The sequence below is a fragment of the Spermophilus citellus genome (assembly GCF_964194105.1).
Source record: "Spermophilus citellus genome assembly, chromosome: 1".
In the NCBI taxonomy this organism is placed as follows: Eukaryota; Metazoa; Chordata; class Mammalia; order Rodentia; family Sciuridae; genus Spermophilus; species Spermophilus citellus.
The window spans coordinates 153,834,775-153,852,979 of NC_138182.1; positions in this window are offsets into that span (position 1 = coordinate 153,834,775).

Consider the following 18,205-nt stretch of genomic DNA (forward strand, 5'->3'; position numbering starts at 1 on the left):
TGCCCAGTGCACAGTGAATAATTAATACATATTTGAGGATTAATCAAAATAGCAATATACCAAAACCCAAAGAACATATTGATTTGTTGTTAATATTAACATTTTGGTGATGACAAAATACAATATTAAAACATGGAAAATTAATCACAGCGTATTATTTAATCTTTTAACAAGTATATCAATTCACAGTATTTTGGTCATTCCTTTGCCTAGAAATAGGTTTCTGTTTTAGATGTGGTGTCCCCAAAAGACAATTTAAGAAGGTTTGGAAAAGAAATGATTGAGTTATAGCCTTAACCTAATCAGTAGATTAATCCCTGGTGGGATTAAATAAATAGTAACTAAGGCTGGTCAGGCATGGCTGGAGGAAGTGGTTAATTGGGGGTGTGGTTATGGGTATATATTTTGTATCTGGCAAGTGGAGTCTCTCTCTCTCTTTCTCTCTCTCTCTCTCTCTCTCTCTCTCTCTCTCTCTCTCTCTCTCTCTCTCTCTCTCTCTTTCCTTATTATCATCTGAGCCACATCCCTCTGCCACTCTTTTCCGATTTTTCCGAAATGCTATTCTGCCTCACCTGGAATCCTGAGGAATGAAGCCAGCCTTCTATGGACTAAGACCTGAAACCATGAGCCCTTAACTAAACTTTTCCTCTTAAAATTATACAACTCTCATCGTTTAGTCACAGTAGCAATAAAGCTGACTAAAACAATGGCTTTTTCCATATCCTCTGTGATGCAATTCAAAACTTAAATCAAAGTAAATATGGAAATGCTACCCCTAATACACAATAGAAAGGAAAGAGGAAAATGCAAAGGCAGAGTGGTGTCTGCTGATAGATATTTTTGTGTTGCCTAGGGAGAAAAGTTCCTGTGAATGTTTATCTAGCTAATATAATTTGGTATAATCAAATAGTTTCCCCTTATTAAGATCTCATGTGTATCTAAAATATATTCATATTTCTTTATAACAAATATTCTATTTAAATGGAAGTTATTAAAATATACATAGATGTAGTAAATCAAGGCCATAAAAAAGTAAAGAGATCAAACATACAAAACATAAAAAGCCCACAATTTCTTTTAGTTGAATCCTTTATAAAAGAGACTTCTAGGGGCTGGGGATGTGGCTCAAGCGGGCTTGCCTGGCATGCATGCAGCCCAGGTTCGATCCTCAGCACCACATACAAACAAAGATGTTGTGTCCACTGAAAACTAAAATAAATAAATAAATAAATAAATAAATATTTTAAAAGAGACTTCTATGTTATCAGAGTGAAAGAATATACAAGCAGTTCTGTGTAGATTTGTTTCCTTTACACTAACTTCTATGAGGGGCCTCATTTAAGGAACACTGAATGATGAATAACATATCAAAGAGTGTTATAGGTATTTTTATGTCAAATGCAGTGTATCTTTTATATGTATGGCTTGTAATATCCACTGATAAAACTCTATACCATTTTGTTAAAATGCAATCTGGAATTCCCTCCCAGATAAAGCCTCTCTTGAAATAGCCCTGTGCTTTTTGTGAGGACAGACAAGCATCTCAATAGGTCTGCTATGTGATTATTGGAACTAATAAGCAAGAATAGTGACTATGGAGTTGATTATGCTGCCTTATTATTTCATCACTTGGGTTTATGTGTTTGACATATCTGATTACAAGATACAAAACCTCATTCATTCTCATTTTAACATCTTAAAGAAAAAAGATTATATAGTTAAGGTTTTGGTTCTGCCTGTCTGACATATTTCAATTTTATGACCTATTATTTTATTGTTTATTTTATAGTCTTTCAAAAATAGTTTATACTGAACAAAAAATGTTTATTCTAGTTATCTGGAAAACAGATATCAAAAATCTTGGTTGTATGCTAACGTTTAGTGAATGGAATAGAGTATTTAGATAAGATGATTTATTGCAAGGTCAGACATAAAAAATCTACAAACAAAATCAGCTTAACATGTGTTTGTCTCCTATTTTCATTGGCTTACTCCATGTTATATCTATTATTGACATCAAAGATTTTGTTTTAATTTTCATTTAATTTCTAACAACCTACATAAAGTGATTTATAATGAATCGAGTTAGTATAGTTCTTGAGATCAACTTACTAGGCTGATTTGAGTAGACTTGACTAGACTGGTCAAGGCAGACTTTTTTGTCTTCTTCTAGGTGGAGAATGTGCTGAAGATTGGAACAAATCAGCACTGCTCCTTCCAAGACCATATTAAATGAGAAAGGAGAGGCATAGTTTCTTCAAACAGAGATGATTCATTTCATCAAAGAAGAAAATATGGATAACCAACAACCATAAATGAATGGTCAATACCACTAAGTGATAAAATTCATATTGAAATATTTGGCCTAGACCATTCACTGTCACATTAGAGTTAATAAAAAGAAATCCATTTGTTCTGATTAGGTGCCAGTTCTATTTATCTCATACAATGCTCTCATTGTGATGATACTGTAATAAAGGAACTTATGTTTGGGCATATTCCTTGATTGTCTCTTTTAATATGCATAGTTTTCCATGTTTTGTCAAACTTTAAATTGTACAGATTTAAACAATTAAACTAATAGATAAAATAGGTGAGAATGAAATACAACTTTTCAAAAACCAGAGTGTGTATAAAATAATGTACCTGATCCTACTCTCTTCATTTGGACATCCTGGAATTCTCAGACACTTTAAGGTTTAAAAGATCCAGGTTGATTTTATCCCCAGAAAATGATACATTTGACTCTCCAGAATATCCAAGATAGTTGATAATATTTGTTCTTAGACCATTTTTTGTAAAAAATTAAATTGATTTATACCATCCTATTTTATTTATATGTATACACACACATACACACACATATAATCTGTATTCAGGTTTTTAAAGACTTCTTCTAAAATTTTTTTGTAGTTATAGATGGACAGAATGCCTTTATTTGTTTATTTTATGTGGTCCTAAGGACTGAACATTGCCTCAGACATGCTAGGCAAACACTCTGCCACTGAGCTACAGACCCAGCCCTTAAAGATTTCTAATAGTCATTTAATATCTTCCTTCTATATTTTTGTTGGGGCTACTACAGAAAATGACATTTTAGGAACTAGCTTTCTTTATTAATATTTTAGCACAAATCATGTTAAGCAAGCATCAAAATCAGCACATTTTCCCACCTATGTTCTATTTACTTAATTATATTTTTTGGAAAAAGTCAATGATATTATAAATTTCATGGCTCATCACAGAAGACACACAATATTCTTGATTGCTTTATGGCAGACAAAATAAATATAAAGAGAGTTGAGTCTCTCCTATAGATATTTGTTACACTGAAATTGGGTATTGTGATATCTCTCTGCAGGGGGAAAATATATACAGGATTTGTAGTTTTTGAATCTATTTCTTATCTATTTTCTTAGTAACAGAAAGCCTAATGCTCCATTTTATTTAATTCACAGACCTTTTCTGTTTCGAGAGTGATTGTGATTGATAACATTCTGAAGTTCGGTCTTCCCTAAAGCCAATCTCTTATTCCAAGATTGTGAAGCAGGCCATACTGTTGTTTTGCTTCTGATACTTTCGATGTGGAATTTGTGTAGACAGAGGTTGACAAGATTCCAAATAATTCCTTATTCAGCAAACCGTCTAGAGTTTCTTAAAGTTCACTGTTGTTGTCTGTCATTCTACCTACAGGCTCAATTTACTGCTTTTCAGAATAAACACCTTATCAGTACATTTTGCATTTGCACATTAAGTGGTTTGTGATAGAACCATTGGGCAGCATCCATACTACTAAATGATATGATCCTGAGCTTTACACCATGAACATACCGTGATGCAAAATCTATACAATGTTAGGGAAGATAAGTTTGTTTTTCAGGGTTGAGAATACATTGTAAATGTTTTTTTGTTTTTCTCCTTATCCTTAAGTATGTCAGATTAAGCACTGCCTATACCTGCTTCATTAGCGGATTCCAAATATGCCCTATTAATTTCAGGAACTCTTATGCTGAGCATGTAGTGAATCACACTCCTTGAAATCACAGGAAGCATTGCTCTTTATAACTGCAAAGCACAAAAAAATTATATCTGTCAGGAGCTACTTATATCCACTGGCCATGCATTATCTAGGGCTTTAAAGAACCTTACCAATTATGAGTTAAATGCATGTAGACTTTTAGGTAGAATATATGATATAGTATAACATTATTTATTATTTGAGTGTATACACAATGTTTTTTATTATGTGAATTTATCAGAGATGGGAGTAGAGAAGCAACTTCTAATACTGTATCATACTGTAATTTAATTCATTTTTTTGTATAAATTTCTGTTTTAACACATCAATTTTGGATTGCCACAAAAAATGCAGTGAAATTGAATAATTTGTCTTCATTTTCTGGGAATAAGTAGTGGGTCCAAAGATTTTTTTCCTTTCCTTTTCTTTCCCTTTCCTTCTTTTCTTCCCTCCTACTCTCCCTTCCTCCTTCTTTCCTTCACCATAAAAGTGGTAATGAGGGAGAGAAATACTTTCTCTAATTTCTAAATATCTCACTGATGATTATTTTGAGAACTATACATGGGAAACAAGCTCACATTGTACGGGATGTGATATTCTCATGACCCTAAAAGAAAGGTTCACACATGATATTTTAGGATGGGAGCCATCTTCATAAGATGACATAGTTGTTACCGAGCATAACCCTGAGCATAATTCTGTAGTCAACTTGTCTCTCTTAAGGTGGACAGAGATTCTCCAGTGGAAAAACATAGCTGTTGCAAGATGTTGAAGTAGCAATAATTAAAACACACATATGAAAGTGTTCAAATTGATCCTATGTATTTCAAAGGGTACACACATATTTATATCAGTTGTCATACATCAACCCTGATAGATCTAGTTTCATAAATAGAATTTAAAAATGAAACCACAATTAGTGTTCCTATTTGCTTTATTTGGAAACTTAATAATGAAAAGAGCATTCTGATCTCCTTTTAAATGAATTAAAAAGAAACAGTATCAGTATGTCAAAAGGTTTGATGGAAGTTTTTTCTTCTTTTTTTTCTAACTAAATCATTTATTCTAAGTTGTTATGTATGATGACAGAATGTAATTCATTTTATATTACACATATAGCACACAATTTTTCAAGTCTCTGGTTGTACACAAAGTATTTTCACACCATTTGTGTCTTTTCACATGTACTTAGGGTAATGAGGCCTAACTCATTCCACCAGCTATCCTACCTCCATATCCCCTTCCTTTTCCTATGTCCCCTTTGCCCTATCTAAAGTTACTCCATTCCTCCCATGCTCTGCCCCCATCACCATTATGAATCAACATCCTTATATCAAAGGAAACATTCTGCCTTTGATTTTTGGTATTGGCTTGCTTTACTTAGCATTATATTCTCCAAATCCTTCAATTACTTGCAAATGCCATGACTTTATTCTGTTTTAATGCTAAGTAATATTCCCTTGTGTATATATACCAAAGTGTCCCTATCTATTCATCTACTGAAGGAATCTAGGTTCCACAATTCATCTATTGTGAATTGTGCTGTTAAAAACATTGATGTGGCTTTCTCCCTGTATGCGGTTTTTAAGTCCTTTAGGTATAAACAGAGGCATGGGATAGCTGGGTCAAATAGTGGTTCCATTCCAAGTATTCCAAGGAATCTCCATACTGCTTTCCAGATTGGCTGCACCAATTTGCAGTGCCACTAGCAATGCATGAGTGTGCCTTTCCCCCCACATCCTTGCCAACACTTCTTTTTGTTTGTATTCTTGATAGCTGCCATTCTGAATGAAATGAGATGAAATCTTAGAGTAGTTTTGATTTTAATTTCTCTAATTGCTAGAGATGATTAGCATTTTTTCATATATTTGTTGATTGATTTTATATCCTCTTTTGAGAAGTGTCTGTTCAGTTCCTTGAACCATTTATTGACTGGGTTATTTGGGTTTTTTTTTTTTGTGTGTGTGTGTTAAGGTTTTTAAGTTCTTAATATATCCCGGAGGTTAGTGCTTTAATGTGCTGTGGTAAAGATTTTCTCCCATTCTGTAGGTTTTCTTTTCACCTCATTGATTGTTTCTTTTGCTGAGAAGAAGCTTTCGAGTTTGAATACATCCCATTTATTAATTGTTGTTTTTAATTCTTGTGCAATAGGAATCTTTTAAGGAAATTGGGGCCTAATCTGACATGATGGAGATTTGGACCTACTTTTTCTTCCATTAGGCAAAAAGTCTCTGCTTTATTTCCTAGGACATTGATCTACTTGAATTGAATCTTGTACATGGTGAGAGATGGAGGTTTAATTTCATTTTGTTACATGTGGATTTCCAGTTTTTCCAGCACCATTTGTTGAAGAGGCCATCTTTACTCCAATGTACGTTTATGGCACCTTTGTCCAGTTTAAGATAAGTGTAGTTATGTGGGTTATACTCTGTATCCTCTACTCTGTACCATTGGTCTACAGGTCTATTTTGGTGCCAATACCATGCTGTTTTTTTTTTTTCTTTTCTTTTTTTTTTTTTTTTTTTTTTTACTCTTGCTCTGTAGTATAGTTTAAGGTCTGGAAAATAATGCCACCAGCTTCACTCTTCTTGCTAAGGATTGCTCTTTGGCTATTTTGGGCCTCTTATTTTTTCAGATGAATTTCATGAGTGCTTTTTCTATTTCTATAAGGAATGCCATTGAGGTTTTGATTGGGATGCATTGAATCTGTATAATACTTTTGGTACTATGGTCATTATGACAATATTAAATCTGTCTATCTAAGAACAAGGCAGATCTTTCCATCTTCTAAGGTATTCTTTAATTTCTTTCTTTAACAAGTTGTAATTTTCATTTTAGAGGCCTTTCACCTCTTTTTTTAAATTCCCAACTATTTTATATATATATATATATATATATATATATATATATATATATATATATATATATAGAGAGAGAGAGAGAGAGAGAGAGAGAGAGAGAGAGAGAGTGTCTTTTGTAAATGGGGGTATTTTTCCTAGTTTCCCTTTCTGAGGATTTGTAACTGATATACAGTAATGCCTTTGATGTGTGGGTATTGATTTTATATCCTGCTACTATGCTGAATTCATTTCTTAGTTCTAGAAGATTTTTTTGGTGGAATGTTTTGGGTCTTCCAGGTATAGAATTATATCATCACCAAATCATGAGAATTTGAGTTCTTCTTTTCCTATCTGTATTCCTTTAATTTCTTTTGTCTTTCTAATTGCTCTGGCTAGAGTTTCAAGATTTATGTTAAATAGAAGTGTTGAAAGACAGCATCCCTGTCTTGATCCAAAGGGAATGCTTTCAATTTTTCTCCATTTAGAATGAGGTTTTCCTTGGGCTTAGCACAGATAGCTTTCACAATGTTGAGATATGTTACTACTATCCCTAGATTTTCTAATGTTTTGAAGATGAAAGGATGCTGTATTTTGTCCAATGCTTTTTATGCATCTATTGAGATGGTCATATAATTTTTATCTTTGAGTCAATTGATGTGATGAATTACATTTATTGATTTCCACATATTGAAATAACTTTGCATCCCTGGGATGAACCCTACTTTATTGTGGTGCACTATATTTTTGATAGGTTTTTGTATTCAATTTGTCTGAATTTTATTGAGAATTATTGCATGTAAATTTATTAGAGATATTGGTATGAAGTTTTTTTTTTTAAGTGTGTTTGTCTGGTTTTGGAATCAGGATGATATTGGCTTCATAAAATGTGTTTGGAAGTTCTTCCTATATTTCTATTTTATGAAATAGTTTGAGGATTATTGGTATTAGTTCTTCTTTAAAAGTCTTGTAGAACTCAGCTGTATATCCATCGAGTTCTGAGCTTTTCTTGGTTGGTAGGCTTCTGATGGCATCCTCTATTTCATCACTTGAAATTGATCTATTTAAATTGTGTATATCATCCTGATTTACTTTGGGCATATCATATGCCTCTAAAAGTTTGTCAAAGATTTCAATATTTTCTATTTTATTAGAGTACAAATTTTCAAAATAATTTCTAATTTCCTTCTATATATCTGTAGTGTCCATTTTGATATTTTCTTTTTCATAATTGATGTTAGTAATTTGATTTTTCTCTCTCCTTCTCTTTGTTAGCATGGCTTAATGGTTTATCAATTTTATTTATTTTTTTCAAAGAACCAAGTTTTTGTTTTGTCAATTTTTTCAATTATTTCTTTTGTTTCAATTTCATTGATTTCAGCTCTGATTTTACTTATTTCCTTTCTTCTATAGCTTTGGGGGTTGATTTGTTCTTCTTTTTATAGGGCTTTGAGATGTAATTTTAGGTCATTTATTTGTTGACTTTTTCTTTGAAGTAATGAACTCCATGAAATAAAATTTCCTCTTAGAACTGCCTTCATAGTGTTTGATAGATTTTGATATGTTGTATCAGTGTTCACATTTACTTCTAAGAATTTTTAATCTCCTCCTTGATATCTTTTGCAACCTGTAATTCATTCAATTGCATATTATGTAGTCTCCAGGTGTTGGAGTAGCTTTTATTTTTTTTATTTTATCATTGATTTCTAATTTCATTTCATTATGGCCTGATAGATTGCAAGGTAGTATCTCTACTTTTATATATTTGCTAAGATTTGCTTTGTGGCATAATATATGGTGTATTTTAGAGAAGTATCCATGTTCTGCTGAGAAGAAAGTGTATTCACTCATAATGAATAAGTTTAAGTTAAGTCTAAGTTATTGATTATGTTATTGAGTACTATAGTTTCTCTGTTTAGCTTTTGTTTGGAAGATGTATCCAGTGGTAAAAGAGATGTTGTGGCCTATTTGACTCTTGAACTTGAGAAGAGTTTGATTGATGAATATAGATGCTCCATTTTTGAGGGTATATATATTTAAAACTGTTATGTCTTATTGATGTATGATTCCCTTAAACAGTATGAAATGTCCATCTTTATCCCTTTTGATTAACTTTAGCTTGAAGTCTACTTTATTTGATACGAGGAAAGAAATCCCTGTGAGTGGTATATTTTATCCCAACCTTTCACCCCCAGTCTGTGGATGTCTTTTCCTATGAGTCCCTTAAAGACAGCATAATGTTGGATTTTTTTTTTATAAAATCAAATCTACCAGTCTATGTCTTTTCATTGGTGAGTTTAGGCCATTGACATTCAGAATCATTGAGACATGCTTTGTATTTCCAGTCATTTTTGTTTATTTTTGGTATTTAACTTATCCTTTGGTTAGCTTTTCCTTTATTGTAGTTTCCCTTTGCAGATTCTCATTATCGTTTTTAATTTCCTCCTCATGAAATTTTTTGCCAAGATTGTTCTGTAGTGCAGGCTTTCTTGCTGTAAATTCTTTTAGCTTTTGTTCATCATGGAAAGTTTTTATTTCATCATCAAATTTGAAGCTTAATTTTTCTGGATATAAGATTATTGGTTGGCATCCATTTTCTTTCAGAGCTTAGTATGTGTTGTTTCAGGATCTCCTGGGTTGAAAAATCTGCTTAGATCCAAATTGGTCTTCCCTTATATGTAATCTGATTTCTCTCTCTTGTGGCCTTTAAAATTCTACCCTTATTCTGTATGCCAAGCATTTTTATTACAATGTGTCTTGGTGTTGATCTATTGCAATTTTGTACATTTGACGTCCTATAGGCCTCTTGTATTTGATTTTCCAATTCATTCTTCATGCTTGGGAAATTTTCTGATATTATTTCATTGAAGAGATTGTGAATTCCTTTAGTTTTTGTATCTCTGAACCTTCCTCTATCCCTCTAAAATATTAAACCTGATGTTTTGATGTTATCCTATAATTCTTAGATGTTCTGCTCATGGTCTTCAATGTGAGGTCAAATTTATTTTTAAGATTGTATATTGTGTCTTCATTGTCTGAGGTCCTGTCTTCCAAGTGATCTAGTCTATTGGTGATGCATTCTATGGAGTATTTTATTTGGCTTAGTGTTTCTTTCATTACAAGAATTTCTGTTTTTAATTTTTATATAAGAATCTCTTTTTCTTGAAATAATATCTTTCTACATGTGTTTATTCTCTTATCTTTTTGTTGATATGACCCATGGTTGCCTGTATTTGTTCTCTTATCTTTTTTGTTGGAGTGATCTATTTTTGCCTGTATCTGCTTACTTGGGTCATTCTTTAATTCCCAGATCATTTTAATTAGTATATTCTGAACTCCTCTTACATTTAATCTACTGTGCTGTCTATGGATTCTATTGTTGTAGTATCTTGGTTTATTTGGGGCAGTTTCCTCTCTAGTTTTTTTTTTTTTTTTTTTTTTTTTTTTTTTTTTTTTTTATGATGTCCATGTGTCTTCCTCTCTAGGAGTGTAGATCCGAGGTTCCGAGGTATCGCAGCTTCTGCCCTATTTCTTATAGTGTCCCTGTAGGTTACCAATACCTCACTTTAAGGGGAGATCAATATTACAGCACTCAATTACCCAACATGCAGCCATAAATTACTTAGCTCCTATTTTTACATTTACAGTTTTGTCGCTATAATCATGAATGATGAGTTTGGTTACCTTCTATCATATAGTCAATAGGTTTGCATAATGATTTACAGTTTCTTATGATAGAAGGGGGATTTGGGGGTTTGGCTGAGATGTTTATGAAGTAGGATGTGAGAATATAGATGTATTAGATTATATGACTAGTGAAAGAGTAATCATAAGGAGTCAGCTATTAGTAGGAGAAACAAGAGAGAGGCAACCCTATGCAAGATTCCCTGTTACCTCAACAACAGGTTAACTGTTAGCACCCCTAGTAGAGATACCTTTGGTGTAGACAGGCCCATATGGACCTTGATAATATTTTAACATGTCTTATTTTTATCCCTGGATAGAAATGGCAATGTCCCAATTTTTTGATGGTGATAGCCTCAAGCCTATATGTACCCTTACATTGGCTATGGAACAATGCTTTAGTGAATAAGGAACCCCAGCACAAGGCCAGTCACTGCACTGGCTAGGGCGGGCCTCTCTTCCAGTCACTGAACCACTAATATCTGGTTTGTTAGAATTTTGTTAAGATTTACTCAAAAGGATTTGTATATGCACATTTTTTCTTTATATTGTTATTTGAATTGCACATAGAAGATAATGATGTAGCATCAAATCTCTGTAATCCAGAGATAAATTTATGCCACGAATTTGCTAAACTATACTTGTTTGATTTTTCTAGAAACTGTGACTATGTGTAGGGAAGCAATAGTGGAAGACCACTTCTGGAAAGCCTCCTGACCTGCATTGTGAGAGTTGGGTTTTCTAGTGGACGCATTTAAACTTATTTTGTTGAATTCCTTAAGAACACATTTATGGAAAGGAGAGGGTCTGGGAGAGAGAAAAAGAAAAAAAAATAGTTCAAAAACATTATTATTATTATTATTATTATTATTATTATTATTATGTGTTCCTCTTCATCAGTAGGCTTTCATAATGTGTCGAATGAGCCAAATGCTAATAGAGGTCAATCTAATGCTGATAAAGCATCTCCAAAAGAAGAAATATATCATCCTTCTATTGCTTTTTGATATGATATGATAGACTGTGTTTTAGTTGTCTACTTGCTGCTTTATGCCATGGAATCAGCTGTTTGGCATTTAGTAAATGTTCTTATTTAAATATGAGGCCAGAAGGGGGCAATGCTAACCTTACATCTTTAAAGCAGGTAAATTTAAATAAAAGTATATTTCTATTTAGATACTTTGTGTTATATAGTTAGAATAGTTTGTGCTATAAAATATCATTGTTTTGCATTTTCAAAATTCCAAATCTTAGTTAAAACATTCTTTCATTAGCTAGTAAATAATAAAAATAACAGTGATATAAACATTATTGAATTTTATTGTGGAATAAACTATGGAAAAATTATATTCAGTGTGAATATTTGCTTTTTCATTATTGCTGCACATAAATCAAAGATAAAATTACCTTGATTCAAAGCTAAGTTGAGCAAAGTAAGTTACCATATATTTAAGAAAGCTTTTATTCATAAAAATATTAGGGTTAATATATTTAATCCCTATGTGATTTTGCAGCTATGCAAATTTGTAAAAAAGAATGCACATTATCATTTATAAATTTGCCTCCTATGTAGTTAGCTTTGTAACATTGAAATCTAAATTGGTATTGATAATCTTGCATGAGTTTGTTGTTTCCTGTATTTTCTATAATGGCCTTATGCTCTTTTGATATAGATCTTCCATGTAATTACTTAGTTTCTATTTAAAAAGAAAAAAAAAACGATGAAAAAGAACTTCTTTATTTTCTCTCTGGTTTGTGTATCTCTTTGAATCTGTCTTCTTCCACTAGTATTAATGAAGACTTCATTTTCTCACAGTGCTCCCAGTGACTATTTTTAAAAACTGTCTCATTTAATGTCTCCCAAGTGGGATGGGAGGAGAAAAGATTACTTCATTCTAATGGCTAGTTGCTCTTGTAAATGTTAAGTATGTGGTAATACCATATGAGTTTTGCCCACTATTTCTGAAGGTGCATGAGCTTCTCCCACAGCTCAGTCCAGATACCTCTGACAGAAGGAAGTACTGTCTTCCAGCTTCACAAAATTGTCAAGGAAGGATTTCAAAATTTTCTGAAAAATGTGTACCACAAAACAATACAAAGATTTGGAAGAAAAGCATGTATTATCATATTAGCTAGAGATTATGTTGTTAATATTTCATTTTATGTATTTGTGGACATAGTTCAGCACATGTATATTCATATCATGCATACATACAATTATGCTTTTAAAAGATGAACTTGAATTATTTTTTAGCATTTTTTTTACCATACAATTTATTTTTATTTTTTTTAGTCATACATGACAGCAGAATGTATTTGGACATATAATACATACAGGAAATGTGCATACATCAATCATATTGTCTATTCTATTCTGCTGCCCTTCCTATCCTCCCTACTCCTCCCCTCCCCTCCCATCACTTCTCTCTATCCAATCTTATGTGACACACTTTTTTTTCTTTTTCTCATCACAACATCATATATGTATTCTGTATAACAATGAGGTTCTCCTTCCATCTTCCATGCAACTCTTCTTCTCCCTCTTTTTCCCTCCCACCTCTCTTTCTTATTTAGTGGTAGTCTTCTCCTCATGATTTTCCTCCCTATCCCATTTTCAGTCACCCCCCCCCCTTGTATCAGAGAAGACATTCGGCGTTTGTTTTTTTTTAGGGATTGGCTAACTGCACTTAGCATAATCTGCTCTAATGCCATCCATTTGCCTGAAAATGCCATGATCTTATTATTTTTTAGTGTTGAATAATTTCCATTGTGTATAAATGCCACGTTTTTTTAAATACATTCATCTATTGAAGAGCATCTAGGTTGGTTCCACATTCTAGCTATTGTGAATTGTGCTGCTATAAACATTGATGTGGCTGTGTCCCTGTAGTATGCTCTTTTTAGGTCTTTTGGGTATAGTCCAAGAAGGGGAATAGTTGGGTCAAATGGTGGTTCCATTCCCGGCTTTCCAAGGAATTGAATTATTTTTGCTGTATTATAAATTGTTTTTTTTTTCAGCATGTTATAGTCATTGTTCAACATCAATAAATATTAATTTGCATAGTATTAAAATCTTCAAGAGTAGTCTAATTAATCTAGGTCTAATTTTAACCCCATTGACTTCAAATGTTTCATAAAAGTTGTACTTTTTATATTCATATAAAAGTTTTTACATTTATTGCTTCCAATGCATAGTATATCTAGTCTATTGTGCAGTCAAAATTTCAAATGTTTTGCCTTCATTGTGTAAAATAGGTTCTATGCTCAACACTTCTGATTTTATGAATACTTCTGCACTATGGAGTTCTTGATTTGTGAGATGAACTTTTTCATGTAAAAATTTACCTGAAATGCACTCATCTATGCTTTTAGTTCTTAGGTTTCAATATAAATTCACACTAAGTATGCCATTATAAAGGAAAATTAAGATTAACTTAAGGTGTCACATTAATTTACTTTTACATCAGATCTTCATAAATATTACTCTTTTCTGTATACCTTTATGCTAATTAATTGATTTATCATTGATGTTATCCATTATACACCTTGGTATCTTTTCTTTTAATTCTTACTACTAAGTATTTGCTTTGCAATTTCCACATGCAAATTTTATATTAGAAAATATTTTGTTAAATTATATTTCCTTTTCTTTTTTTTTCTGCTGTCAGGAATTCCTTTAGTTTTGACCTCATTTGGAAGAACATCAAGTAAACATGATAAAGTATATCTTGTATTTTGCCATCATTTTGTTTCTTATATTTTGTTTCTTATATTTTGTTTCTAGGTATGTTTAATCTTTTTTTAATCTTCCCACATGTGTTTTGCACTTATAATAATTTTTTATATTCAATTATTCTCAAACTCCTGCTAATTCGCTTTGACCTTTTTCATTGCAATTTAATTTTAATCAGATTTTTAGTATCTGTGCTCTGAGATTTCTTTCCTTTTTAAAGAAAGATGCCATTTTCTGCAATGTCTTATAATGTAAAAAATATTCTTCATCTACCTGTCTTTCCTCTTGTGATATACATTATTCCACTGCTTTATTCCTTTATTAGTATTTCCAGACCCAATTTCTATATATTTTTATAAAATTGTTTCTCTTAAAAAACAACAACCAACTTCTAACTCCACTTACAATATTTACAGCTATCTGACTTTAACAAATACATAAGTAGACAAAGTATAGTGGATACCTGATTTGCAGATGTACTACAGAGAGCATAGATTCTTATCCCTTAGAACTGAACAAATTTGGTATAGTACACATTCCATTTAATTTTTGCCTTTGAGCATCCTCCAAAATAAATCCTAGGAAGTAGAGATGAAATACAGTGCATTATCTTGGTGAACAAAAGGAAGAGAGATTGAAGAATGACCTATTAAGTAAATTGAAATTTTGTGGACAATATAAATACAAGCACAGAGCTTCACGAAGATGTGGAATCAGAAATATTCAGATTTATTCTTGAAATGTCACTCAATTAAAAATACTATTAAGGTCCATTGACAACTAAAATATATATACTTAAAAAATAGTAAATAGGCACCCAGAAAGACTATAAATCATGTCAGATAAGGTATTTGGAGTCTGAAAAATGAAAGATAATTCCAAAATTGCCCAGTGATAAAAGACATTAGCCTGTGGCTATTCATGATGCATGTCCCTGAACATACCCAATAAAGCCAATAAAATTTTTAAAATGATAAATCTGTTTAGTAGAATAATAGATGTTTTACTAAACAAAATTTATCACCTTTAAGAGGAAGCTGGCAAAATCCAGACCCTCAAAATCTTGGTATTAACATCTATTTCATAATTATTTACAAGATATGTTTTTTAATATAGTAGAATAAGTGAAATAAATATTTAAAAATTCATAGTACTGAAAGACATTATACAAGATAGTGGTGAGCAAACTAAGAGCAACAGAGCTGCTGAGAGCCATTGCCAAGTAGGAATGACACATCGAAATTTTCTTGTCAGCCTACCCCATGTTGCTTAGAGGAAGGACTCTCCATTGTAGAAATGGGCTTGTCTTAGACTCAGGTCATTTGCAGTGACATTGCATGTAAGGTGACCTTGCTCAAGGACCAGGGCGGATCCAGGTTTAGGGTGTATCCTGCTGGGATTAGGGAGTATCCCGCTCCTTAGGTTTAGGGCGGTTCCAGGTTTAAGGTGTACCCTGCTGGGAATAGGGCATATCCTGCTGCCTCAGGCGCCTTGAGTTCCCATTGAGTTCTCCTGGGATTCAGGAAGTATTTTGGAATTCGGAACCTGGTGGAATATGTGGATTTTGCCCAGAACGTGGATTTCCCCAGAACGTGTGTAGAGTGCCGGTGTGAGTTCGGGAATAAAGAGTTGCTGTTTGAATCTACAAGGTGTGAGTGGCTCGTGATTTTGTGCCCAGGCAGACTGCGGCACAGGGCAAATCCCAAATTTGTCCACCAATTTCTATTGGCCATGCCTGCTAATTTAAACATTGTCTATATCTGCTTTGTTACAACAGCTGAGTTGAGTGTTTGCAAGAAAGAACTTACAACCCATAAACTCTAAAATATTTTCTCTCTGCCCCCTTAGTGAATATTTTGCTGATTCCTGGATTAGAAAATCATGTCTGTTAGGAAGAAGGACTCATGGCTGAGCTCTATGATACACTAAGGTTATCATTGTGATGGAGAAGAACAATAAACAAAGGGATTGAGAAAATAATTTATTTCAACTTGAGCTAAATTATTAAGGCTTCATTGAAATAGGCTTCTCACCTAAGAGTCCTCTCAGTGAAATCAGCAGTAAAAAATATAAATAGATCTAACAATCACTATTTAATTTTTTTCATTTAATATAAATCTCATTTTTAGAGCTATCAATAAGGCTTCTCCTTGATACCCTTCATGTGAGAACAACTTGACTCGAAAACTAAGCAATTTTATAAACTTACTTAAAAGAGAATTTGAAAAAAGCACACACACATTAACCCCCCACCCACAAGATCCACACACAATTCATGAAAGTATATAATTCTTGGCTCAGAGTTAACACAGTAAACATACATATAAGAAATACTTGAAACAGTCTTCAAGGTCACATCTGAAATTGAACATGAATCTTACTTGATAGACAAAAATCTTACAGAAAATATTCCTGAGTCTTTTTTAAAGGGAAAAACAAAAAAAAAAAAAAACAAAGAAAAAACCACCACCACACACACACTCACACACATTCACACAGGACATTGAATAATAGCACTACAGAGAGCATAATGAAATATTCAGAAGAGCTGAGCATGGTTGTATAGGACTGTAGTCCCAGTGACTCAGGACGCATTGAGGCAGGATGACCACAGGTTCAAGGTCACCCTCATCAATTGATCTAGACTCTGTCTCAAAATAAAATGTTTACTCCCCAGTACTGAAACACACACACACACACACACACAAAATACACATATTCAGAAGAAATACTTGAAATTTTGGTGGAAAGACTGAGATGAGAACACGTACTTCTGTTAAGGCTGAATAAATCATAAACATTAAAAATAGTATAGTTTATAGGTCTTTACGTTAGTGGTAACAACTACGTGTACATCTTAATTTCTCAAATTTTCAAAATCACTGGAAAGAAGTTTTCAAGAAAGTGTATGTGTGATTGCGTGTGTCCAGAATTGACTGAAAAAGTTTTCTACAGAAAGAAAACTGAGGTAGCTGCATCTCTTCCAGGCAAAATGATAGTAGGACACACACATTAAAGATAATGAACATTGAGAACCAGTTGTCACTAAATATTCACTATTGCCTGGCCCCAAAGTGAATTTCTCCTGTACTCTTTACATGAGTCAAGGTAATTTTGTTTGAAGATATTTTTTGGTTTGTAAATATTCCATAACAGATAAATGGTCTCCAAGCTTACTTTATTAAATGTCTTATATAGAATAGATTGTTGGTTAGACACATATGAGCATAATAAATATATATAATTTAAATTTTTATGGAGTACAAATATGTTATGACAACTCATAGAAAACTGAAGATGGTGAATGAAGGATGCTGTCCCCTTGATGATAAAGGATGAATTATCAAATTATTTAACAGGGTTTCTCTTTTAAGAGGAACACTCTACAGCATAATGGCAGTGTGAAACTGACTAACTTCATATAGAAAAAATGATGCCTAAATTTAGAAAAAAGAATGACTATTAATTCATTAAAAATTTCAGATATTTGGGGCTGGATATTTATGACTCAGTGGAGAGAGCTTACCTAGCATGTGCGTGGCCCTGGGTTTGATCCTCAGCACCATATAAAAATACATAGATAAAATAAAGGTATCATGTCAAACTACAGCTAATATTTCATTTCAGACATTTGCTTTTTTAGAATTATAAAATTCATGCTTAAAGATAACATTAATCCATTTTAAATTAAATTTCCATAAGTAAGCTTTTGTTTCACATTATAAAAACAAATAAAATAACTTACTTATAGATCAAAGACATTTTTAGTCCTCTACTTGACATAAGTAATTTGTTTCCTAAATTATGAGGAAAAAATAATTGCAAAAATTTCACTAATAGTAGCTGTGAAATATTGTACTTAACTCAATCTCCTTGTATTAGAGCATTCTCAGAACTTGTCCTCAAAGATCATCAAAAGTAGCTCATCATGCA